This window comes from Parasteatoda tepidariorum, chromosome 3, assembly GCF_982258835.1.
Source record: "Parasteatoda tepidariorum strain Cologne lab strain chromosome 3, Ptep-v5.0, whole genome shotgun sequence".
Taxonomy (NCBI): domain Eukaryota; kingdom Metazoa; phylum Arthropoda; class Arachnida; order Araneae; family Theridiidae; genus Parasteatoda; species Parasteatoda tepidariorum.
Window position 1 is genome coordinate 95,907,360 of NC_141757.1, and position 11,564 is coordinate 95,918,923.

The window sequence follows — 11,564 nt, forward strand, 5'->3', positions numbered from 1 at the left end:
TTCTGTTATTAGTTTTATTCATATAAATGGTGTTAATAGAATTTGAACAGTAAATTTTGAAAAACTAACATGTTATAAAAAAACATATTTCATAGTGATGACCCAAAGTCCATAGCGTGACTTTATTCTTCAAATTTTAAATCATTTGTGGCTAGTGCCCTTTAAGAAAATGGTTCTTTCTTTCCTAAAGGAAAAAAGTGGTATCATGTGGCTTTTATTATTAAGATTTACTTTCAGAACACAAGATAAATCTGTCTACCATACATAGAATAAAAGAATTTGTGTGTGCATCTGTCTGTATACCAGATTGCGGGTAAATCGTAGGCTCTAAGAAATACGACATTCAGCATGAAGTTAAATGAGTATAATTGTAAATAAATTACGAAACCCAATTTTAGAGTACAGAGATATTTAAAAAAATGAAATTTTCTAATTGGTTTATCAAAAGCCATTGTTTTAAAGTAAACTATAAACGATTCAGTTTTGCTAAATATTTTAAAAATAGCATCAATGACGTTTGCTAGCTTGCAGTTTTAATTTAAAAAAAGGTATTTATTACGCATACTGTAAAACTTAATTATTTTTCGTTCGTTATGCCAAGTTATCTGAATGGTCAATGTGATCGTTGTAGCATAGGTGGTTTGTGAGACCAAATTAGTATTTTTAAGGTTACCTAAAACCACGTGTTTATTTTGTTTATAGTTATGCATTTAAAATGCGTCATTATAAAACTGAATAATTAAAAAAATTAATGGTCATTGAGACAAACAAAAATATTGTACTGAAAATCAAAATGAATGGATAATTCGTTGAGAATAAACGTAAAAAAACGTCAATATTATTATTGACGCCAATGATAATTAATGTTGGTAATGATTACTAAATGAAATGAAATAATCAATGTAACACCTAAAAAATCAACAAACCATTATTGACATAAATAATGCTTAATTAATTTTTGTAATAGATACTACTTGAAATAAAAAAATAAGCTATGTACTAAAAAGCAAAATTAATGGAGAAAAGAGTAAATTTTACGGAGAACCGTAGAAAGTCGCCATAACTATTATTGACATCAATGATGTTTAATTTGGTTGTAGGCACTACTGGCCATATGGAAATTGATGCAATTTTAATGTGTGCCAAATATACTCTTATATAGGTGCAACGTATTTGTATGAGTAAATTTGGTGCTTTTAAAATCTGCATCAATGCTGTATGAGAGATGCTGAGGAAATAGTTTTTTACGGCTCCTCGAAATACAGGAGACAGTAGTTGATTATGGTTAAATTTTAAATACTATTGCCTAGAGCAGTGTTTGTCAAAGTGTGGTACGCGTACCCCCAGGGGTACGGGAACAGTTTAACGGGGGTACGTGTTCTTATTCGAAATATCTTGCAACAAACGAAAATTGCAAAGAAATTTGTTTAAAAACAAAGCTAGCCATGAAAATTTACGATTATGTATTTTTCTATTGGCTATTTTTTGCAGAGTTAACAGTTAATAATTAGTAGTGTCAACAGCCAATTGTAATTTTCAACTTTTGTGTGTGTAATAAATTCTACTTATTTTGATTATTTTTATAAAATATAATTTTTATCCTTCTTGAAAAATAAACACGAGGAGTGTTTTTTAACATCATTCTGGCCTCAAATGCAAAATATGTATCCAGTATTAACAGAAAAAGTTGTGAAATATATTTTGCCTTTTCCTACTCATATATATGTGAAGTCGCTTTTTCAACTTTCGTGAACATTAATTCGAAAAAGAAATAGATTATTGTACGTGGAATCGCATCTCAGACTAAAATTGACCACAAGAGAACCAAATTATGATGAACTGTTATCACAGCAAAAAAAATATCATCCTACTCACTGATACAAATAAACTTATTAACAAAACTTTATACCAAAAAATAAAAATAAACATATTTAAAAAAAAAACATTCATTTCTTTATTAGTGTTCCACAGCATTACGAAAAATTTAGAAGGGGTACACAAAAGTCATAAGTTTGGAAAACACTGGCCTAGAGCAACAGCATTATGTTAGATGGCATCTAATGCAATTAATCATTATTTTGATGGAATGAATACTAAGTACGTGTTTCGCTTAATCTAATAACGTAAAGCCATCGGGAAGGACAAAATCTAATAATAAATTTTGAAAAGTGAAATTATTTTAGCTTTATTAATTGTGTAGGCATATGTCTTTCAATTTTGTGCAGGATTTCGTAGCATCGTTCAGTGCTGATTTTAATTCTTTTTTCTTTTCGATCTATAGGAAAAATGAGTAGTCAGCTAGTAATGCAATATTATATTAATAAAATAAATACTTATGTTTTGATTTGAAGTCAACACAGATTGTTTTCTTGAAGCTAAAGTAGTAGCTAGCAGAAACAAGCATCCACTTGGTACAAAAAAATATGTACTCGCTTTTTTAATGCAGGTGTTTGTTGTAAACATATAAATTTTTGTAGCTGGAAATTAATAGGCTAATATAAATGTCGAAATAAAGAAAAAAAACTGTAAATATGATTATTACTATTAAAGATTTCATATTGCTCTGTGATTCTAGTTGTCATTAAAATAATCATTTTAACGCAAGAGACTCATAACTTCCCGAAATGGGTTATAAATTTTGAAACACAGCACACAATAATATTTCGCCATAACAATATGCAAATCGTAGTTATTTCACTGCAATATTTGGCATCTTTCAATAAATCAAATTAGGAAAACGTTCTTTTTAAAAACATCGTTCCAGCGTTGTCTTTCGCGTAAACGTACACACAAATAACATTTTTGTTTTACGTAACTTTTTTTATCCCAAAAACTGGATCGTAGAACGAATTTTAATTAAGCCAGACAGACGGAATGAGGGTGGAATTGTCGCCGCGTGACGGGCTTCCTTGATCCGCTAGAGGTGTAGGGGAACGATACGATCGTTAACGGGGAAACGGAGAACGTATCTGAGAGCTACAAGGATGGGGATCGGTTTCCATGGTTACTCTTCATTCCGAGCATCTCTAGGGAGAAAAGCGTCCATCTAAGAGGAGATCCTTTTTTCTTTTTCTTTTTTTTTTATTCTCATCTATAAAACGGTTTGCCGGTCCCACGCTTTCTAAGAATTATAAGATTTTGTAGAGTTAAGAAATGCTTCTTTTCTTAAAATAAAAAAAGGAAAAAAATTTTTGCCCGAAGGTATTGATAACTTTGAGGGGATTTTCTTGATAATGAACTTTGACCCATTCTGTTTTGTCAGTTTGCGTCTTTTTTATTTTTCGTACGGACATGTTAATGTTATATTGGAAAGACTTGAGGGTCTATAAACGATTTTCATGACTGCTGTTTTGTTCGTTTTTTTCAATTGTTTTAAAGAAACTTTTGTAAGTAGTTTGAAGAGGGAGTAAAAAGGAATTTTGTGGCTTTAAATCCTTTTAACGAAGGCTCTTGTTACAGTTTATATCTGAAATGCGAATAAAATTTTTATACATTGTTTTAATAAATCACTGAGTAAAGGGTATTTTAAAATTTATTATTTTCAACTCAGAATTTGAAGAAAGGGAGAAAATTTTTCTGTTTAGTTTTTAATGAATTTGAATAGAAACAATAAAATTAATAATTTAGAATAGTTTATGAGAGTTTGAAATTTTACATTATTATAATTAATGCCAATTGGACATTCTAATGTGTATTATAATTTATATGCTGCATAAAAACTTTAATTTAAATATGCATTTTTAAAAATTTATTTCATTTACAAAATATTAGCTAGTGTTAAATTTTTTAATAATGATAATGACTAGAAGAAAAGGGAAAAATGTCAATTGATTGTAATATAAATATCTAACTAAACTAAACTCAGCGGCGCGACAACCCATAGAGGGCCAAGGCCTACTGTTCCCATCTAAGTTTTATAGTCCTTGGGCTCTGGGGTGTAGGAGCAGATGTTCCGGTCAGGTGGTCAGCCGTACGCGGAACCCCCAGTGTTTAGTTCCCAAGCATGCTTGGTACTCATTTATCGACCCACTGAAGGAATGAAAGGCTGAGCTAATCTTGCCCGGCCCGAGGATCGAACCAGGGACCTGTGGCAAGACAGCGCTACCGCTCAGCCACCGGGCATCTAAATATCTAACTACTAAGTGTATTAAAAATTGAAGTTTCATGGAAACTATTTCCGATAACCCTATTTAGTTCCTTAAAATTACATCTATATTTTAAATCATTAAATTAGTTCCTATTTTGCTTTATGAAAGTACATCCATATTTTGAATCATAAAATTATTTTCTAATTCGAAACTACATCTACATTTTGAACCATTAAATTATTTCATATTTAGCTCCATGAAACTGCATCTATATTTTGAATCATAAAATTAACTCTTATTTAGTCCCATGAAACTTAATCTATATTTTAAATCATGAAATTATTTTCAATTTAGCTTCATGAAACTCCATCTATATTTTGAAACATTAAAATTTTTTCCTATTTAGCTCTATCAAAGTGCATCCATATTTTGAATCATAAAATTAATTTCTATTTAGCTTCATGAAACTTAATCTATAATTTGAATGATTAGATTATTTCATATTTTGATACATGAAACTGCATCGATATTTTAATACATACAAAAAAAAAAATCGATTTAAATTCATGCAACTGTTATTTAAGTTCATAAAATTATATCCTTTTTTAGTTCTATAAAAGTACTATTTTTAATTCTAAAGCTATTTCCAATTTAGCCCTATGAAAATGTATCTTTTTTAAAATCATAAAACTAAATTAGCTCCATGAAACTATATCATATTTTGAATTATGGAACTATTTTCTTTTTAGCTAAATCAATCTATTTCCTATTTGCTTAGCTCCCTAAAACTGTTTTCTTATTTATATTTATAAAATTCACTTTGTATTAAAAATTTAAAAGACAAACCAAACTTTCTTCAAGCCACTATGAATAAAATTAATTTTAGTTTTTTGTTAAAACTGGCACATTCTAGCATCTATACACATAATTAAATAAAGACTTTGCGTATACATCTGCATACCAGATTGCGGGAATACTGTAAACACTAAAATTACCACATTCAACAGGAAGCTAAGGAGTACAATTGTAAGCAAATTACAAGCCCGATTTTCAATTTTAGTAATTATATTTTTAACTCAGAGAGATTTAAAAAATTGAATTTACTCATTGGCTTAGCGGAAGCCATTGTTTTAAATTAAACCATAGGCGATTCAGTTTTGTTAGAGTTCCTGCTATCTAATTTCGTTAGAGAATTACGATATGCATGTAACAATCTCTGATTGGTCAAGGATCAAAATTTATCGAAATAAAACTATTGTATACCGAAATATAACTATTGTATAAAATTAAATATATCCTGGTATTATGGTTTAAGAGAGCGTACCAAATCGGCAAACTATTCTAATCGGCAAACTAGTAGCTAATTGAAATAAAAAAAATAACTATGTACTAAAAAGCGAAAGTAATGGGGAAATTGTATTTATTGTACCATTCTGTACCATAATTGTGCCATAAAAAGTCGCCACACTGTTATTGGCACAAATGATGCTTAATTTTGGTAATAGGCACTATTGGCTTATGGTCATTGGTGCACTTTTAATAAATGCCGAATATACTTTTATGTATGTACAAAGTAAATTTAATGCGTATTAAAATATTGTACCAATATTGTGCATTTTTATTATTTATTCTATGAAAATAGGCTTTTTACTTCTCTCGAAGATATGAGTACAGAACAAAGCTTCTTGATGGTGTTAAATTTTAAAAATCATGAGTTGCTTCGAGCAACAGCATCATGCCAGATGATACTAAGTACTGTCATTGCTCTTTATTTTGATGGGATGAACTACTAGATACCTGTTTTCCTTAATCCAGGGACTAATATGCCTTTATATCTATGCCTTAATCTAATAAGGCAGTGTTTCCCAAACTTTTGACTTTTGTGTACCCTTTCTAAATTTTTCGTAAAGCTGTGTACTACTAATAAAAGAATGAATGCATTTTTTACTATTAAAAAATTGCAAAAAACTTAAAAATCACAACTGGTTGTTCACACCACTAATTATATTATATTAACCTGTTAACTCTGCAAAAAATAGCCAACCGAAAAATACGTAATCGTAAATTTTCATGGTTAGCTTTGTTTTTAAATAAAAAATTTTGAAATTTTCGTTTGTTGCAAAATATTTCGCATAAGAACGCGAAACCCCGCTAAACTGTTCCCGTACCCCTGGGGGTACGCGTACCACACATTGGGAAACACTGAAATAAGGCAAAATAACAGTGAAGGGCAACAAAAAATAATAAATAAAAAAACATGGAATTGATTTATCTTTATAAGTGGTTTCGGTTTTTGTCTTTCAGTTTTGTGCATGAATTTGTAGTGCTTTTCAGTACTGATTTATTGATTCCTTTTTTGTTTTTTTACTTTGTATGAAGACCGGGTATTCAGATAGTATGAGTATATATACTATCGCTTATTTTAAAATACGACAAACATTTGTCAAAGAAACCTAACAATATAAACAGAGTTCGTTAAATATATTGAAATGCATATAGCTAAAAAATTGAATTAAATTTGATTAAAAAATAATTATTCATTAAATAAATAATTAAATTTTATGTTGTAATTTTTTCGGCATTTTTAGAGATTTAAATGTTTATTTTGTTCGAAGAAAAACAATCGTTTTCGTTTAATTTTTGTCGTAATGGTAATTATTGAAAGGCAAAAAAAATCAAATGTGCTAATACGCGGAAGAATTTAATATAAACAATTAACAATTTATCACCCCCTCAAAATATTTCTTTGAATAAAAATATTTCCTTTAACTAATTTTGATTTTCCGTTAACATAACTCACAGTATCTCTAATTTGAGTAACCTTTTTTGAGTTGTTAATCAGAGCGTTTTGATTGAAAAAACCCCACAATTTCTATTTAGGCAATTAATTATTTCTGTGTATTTTGTTGTTATATATTGAAAATTCCAGATATTTGTAAAGTACCTTTCTTAAAATAGTGCTAAGGAAGAGTTTGATTTGAAACTGTTGCCTTTGGAAGTAATAAAAAAATTGACTGAAGCCCTTCATGTACTGAACGATAGGCTTAGAACAATAGAAGTATCAGTAACATGACAAATTATTCATCTTTTTATTATTTAACATATGTTGCTATCAAATAAAATTCATAATATATTTCATAATTTAATCAGTTTAAATCATTTTAAACAACTAGCTGCGTGAAACTTTCCTTAAAATATCTGCCTATGTAAATGAAACAATACAACAGAAATGCAAACAAAAACGTGATATTCACGGCGAAACTAATGAATCACCTTAAAATATAATAACAGAAATCCCACCTTCAACAGTGAATAAAAAAGTATGGTAGAGAATTCTAATAAGCCGCCATTTCCGTGCGCCATAAATATAATCCCCCTTATTTCCGAACATTTATAGGCGCTGTAGTTTTCCGTTATGCTCAATTCATGTCCATAGCCCATAAATTAAAAATTCTCGGACATTCAATACGCCCCTTGGCGAATATTAATCGCCAACGATTAGCGCCAACATAGTAACGAATTTTATTTTCATTTCATCACCTTTACTCGCACTTAACCCTTTCAGTGATTGGGGGCGCACTGTTAATAACACCCTTTTTTATGGCAGGAGGGAATGGGGTGTTGTCGTATAATCTCAACCACATGGGGTTAGGACCGGGCGGATTATGGGATTTTTATTCAATTGTTTTCTGAGTTCAATATTATTGTCTTGCATTGAGTATTTATTAAAAAGCAGTAAAAAAGATTTAAGTTGTTTCGAACACAATTGTTAAGCCGCAAACGGATTTAATGCGTAGCATTTATGTTCATGAACTGATTCCTTTTTTTTTCAAATTTATTTATATTATAATGACTTATAATATCGTCTATTTATTAGTTTGATGTAGAAATGGGTTCCTCTAAAATAAATAAATAAATAATAATAATTCACGAATTTCTATAAAATATTGAATCTAAATAATAATAAGCATTTAACCTATTACAAAGTAATATCATCAGACATAAAGTAATTTCCACACTGAGAAAAAAATAAGAGCAAAACTGCCAAAATATGGCGAAAATTAACGTGTTTCTGGCTTTATGGGAATACCAAAAAACTCTATAATTTTTATTGAAGCCCTTTGTTAATAGTTTTGGCAAAATTAACAATAAAATATTGTTTAATAATATGTATCAGAAAATTTGCTAAATGTGGTAAAAATTTAATAATTTTACCATGATAGCATGGAATAAAAATTATTTATTCGGTTAAATTTACATTTCAGTTTTGCATTTTTTACTAAATGTGTGGTTATAAGAACTATAATTTTGAAAAATAGAATTTCCGGTAAACCGTTTTCACATGAATGGAAAACTTACCAAGTGAATGGTTGTTTAAATACCGTATATTTGGATTTTATTAACCAGAATTATGTTATTTTTTTCATTTTGTTACTAGAAATTTCATTAGTAAAGAATACGGTAATTTTTATTATCCATTATATTACTTAAAAAATATACGAGAAGAGCAGAGAACAGCATTAGTTCTGACGAACTGGTTTTCCCAATCCTGGACGTAGGAGGTCAAAAACTGGAAAGATTCCAAACTGCCGTAATGGCTGCTTAGAGGCAACATATTCTAATACTTTAATGCGATCGATTTAAGTTAATGCATGATTGGAACTGTAGGAATAATGCATTGTTGCGTGTAACATTGTATTAACATTGTTGAATAAACTCCTTTGTGAACTCGCATTGTTCCTTTTTTGTCAAGGTGTTATAAAAGGTTTTTTGATTAAATTTGTCTTTATGCTTTTCAGCCAAAAATGCTAAAAGGTTGAATAATTTATTTTAGGAACATTGTAAAGTAATGAATAATATACGATATGACTCTTTTTTCATTAAAAATATTTTGGGTAGGTAGAGTTTGTATTTTAAGGTTATTTCATTTTCAATGCATCAAATTTAAGATTCTAGTTCATAACCTCTCCTAAACTATCCTAAATTTAAATCATATTAAAAAACTATAAGCAATTTATGGTTTCTATAAAAGAACTACGTAATTCTGTATAACTATATTATGTAATATAACTATATTATTCAATATAACTCAGTATTTATATAAGTTATTTTTTAAATGTACTTTACAAAAGATAAATGAAAAATACACGAACTCAAGGCTTTTTGATTCTAGCACAGGCATGCTGGAATATACCAACAGACTATCATAATAATAATAATATTTATTTTAAGAAAACTTACATTTAACACTTTAATTTTTATCAAAACATCTATGTATTACATCTAAAATTTACTTCTATTATTAATAATTACTGCTTAAACACATATTTTGTTGATGATAGCAAGCAATTGAACTAAAATCCTTAGCTAAAACTGCCTTAACTTGCAATTTGAAAAATATCACCTTCAACAATTTACTAAATTATCTCCTTACTTATAGATATTTTGGTCGTTACTAAGTTAAATTTATCTTTATTTATATAACGCTTTACAATTTGCAAAATATCGTCAATTTTCGGAAATATTTCAGTCTTAGCAATTCACTAAACTATCGTTTTACTCATAAACATTGTTTGGATACTTAAATCATTGTTGAATAAAATTTATGCTTAATTATAAATCACCTCACAGTCTACAAAATAATATCAATTTTCGAAATTATTTCAGTCTGAAAAATCTACATAATTGCATACAAAAATTGTTGTAGAATAAATTTTATCCTTAATTATAAATCGCTTTACAAGTTACAAAATATCATCAATTTTCGAAATTATTTTACTCTCAGCAGTTTTCTATACTATCGCCTTGCTTATAAATATAGTGGTCGTTGCTGAACAAAATTTCTCCTTAATTATAAATCGTGTCACAGTCATCAAAATATTATTAATTTTAGAAAATATTTCAGTCTGAACAATATACTAAACTACTTATAAACGTTTTTGAACTAATTTTACTTTTAACTATAAATTACATTACAATTTGCAAAACATCATCAACTTCCGGACTTATTTTAGTCTCAATCTTCTATAATATCCCTTTCCTTATAAACATAGTTGTCGTTACTGAATTAAATTTATTTTAATTATAAATCGCTTTACAACTTGCCAAATGTTATTGATTTTCAGAATCGTTTCAGTCTTAATAATTTACTTAACTATTTCCTTACTCATATGCATTGTAATTGTTACTGAATTAAATTTATTCTTACATATAAATCACTTTACAATTTTCAAAATATTATCAATATTTGGAATTATTTCAGTTGCAATAATCTACTTAACTATCTTCTTATTTATAAACACAGTGTCTGTAGCTGAATTAAATTTATCCTTAATTATCAATCAGTTTACAATTTGCAAAATATTATCGTTTTTTAGAATGATTTCAATCTCAGTAATCTATTTAACTATCTCCTTACCTATAAACATTGTGATCGTTGTTGAACTAAATTTATCCTTAATTATAAATCATTTTACAATAGGGAATATATTATCAATTTTCGTAGTTATTGCTTTATAAAGCAAAATCACATACTCTCAACTTACCTGAAGCGCAATGCTAACTGCTGTTGCGGCTTCATTTTACATATTTAGCATTACATTTTTATTTATTTATTTAAATTCAAGCAGCTAAAATTTCGAAAGACAATCCCACAAATATTTTATTGCTTAAATCCATACTAAATTTTGTTGCACAATATCCAACGTTTCAAATCAGCAAATTGTCGGATAACGTGCCGGCAGGTACTTGAACTAGACACCAACAAACAGTAGGTGGCGGAATATAGATATTTCATTCCAAAAATGGGAAGAAAACGACCGCTATTTTATCTTAACACCCTGTCGTGCTGTAACGCCATTACACTTTGTCGAATATCAATGAAATGTCTAAAGTAGTAAGCGACTGTTATTTCACCGACAGATCTAAAAAAAACGTTACTTACCAAACTCACGCTCACAATGATGCGCAAGCTCACACACGAGGAAAACTCGACATGTTAGATGTTCAAGAGCCCCTGTACAAACGCTTTCACCGCTCGTCTTTTGGATCTACGTTCTAGTATACTAGGAACACTAGTAAAACGACTCCCGTCAGAAAATCGATATTCCATTGTATCCATCCGCGCGCGTGGCCTTTTCTCCTTCGTGTCACCATGAAGTGCTATACGGATTGTAGGTTGACGGCTGCGTAATATAGTTCGTCGAAGGGAAGACGGAGGCACACTTAATTCTTTTTCCTGGTCTCTGGAGTTATTAAAAAAGTAGTTTTTTAAAATTTTTGGCCGCTAATGTCACATCTGGACGGGTGTTTAATGGCCGCGTTGTACGTTGGAACACCTCTCATCTTTAATAGGGAATAAAAGCGCGGCTAAATGCTAATGATGAAAGTCATTAAGATTTTAGGAAAATTTACAATCCATAATGACAATCTTGTATGGTTAAAACGCTCAGAAGGAGAAAGTGATTTAAACGAGCA

General features: G+C 29.3%; 1 protein-coding gene across 1 annotated transcript in view; it reads right to left on the reverse strand.

Moving 5' to 3' along the window:
- LOC107451394 (frizzled-5) overlaps nucleotides 1-11,166 on the reverse strand; it is a 107,017-nt gene extending 95,851 nt beyond the window's left edge. The window contains exon 1 of the mRNA XM_016067462.4: nucleotides 11,032-11,166. The gene's annotated coding sequence lies outside the window, so the exon portion shown is untranslated. The remainder of the gene's footprint in view (nucleotides 1-11,031) is intronic.
- Between the last annotated feature and the right edge of the window lie 398 nt (nucleotides 11,167-11,564).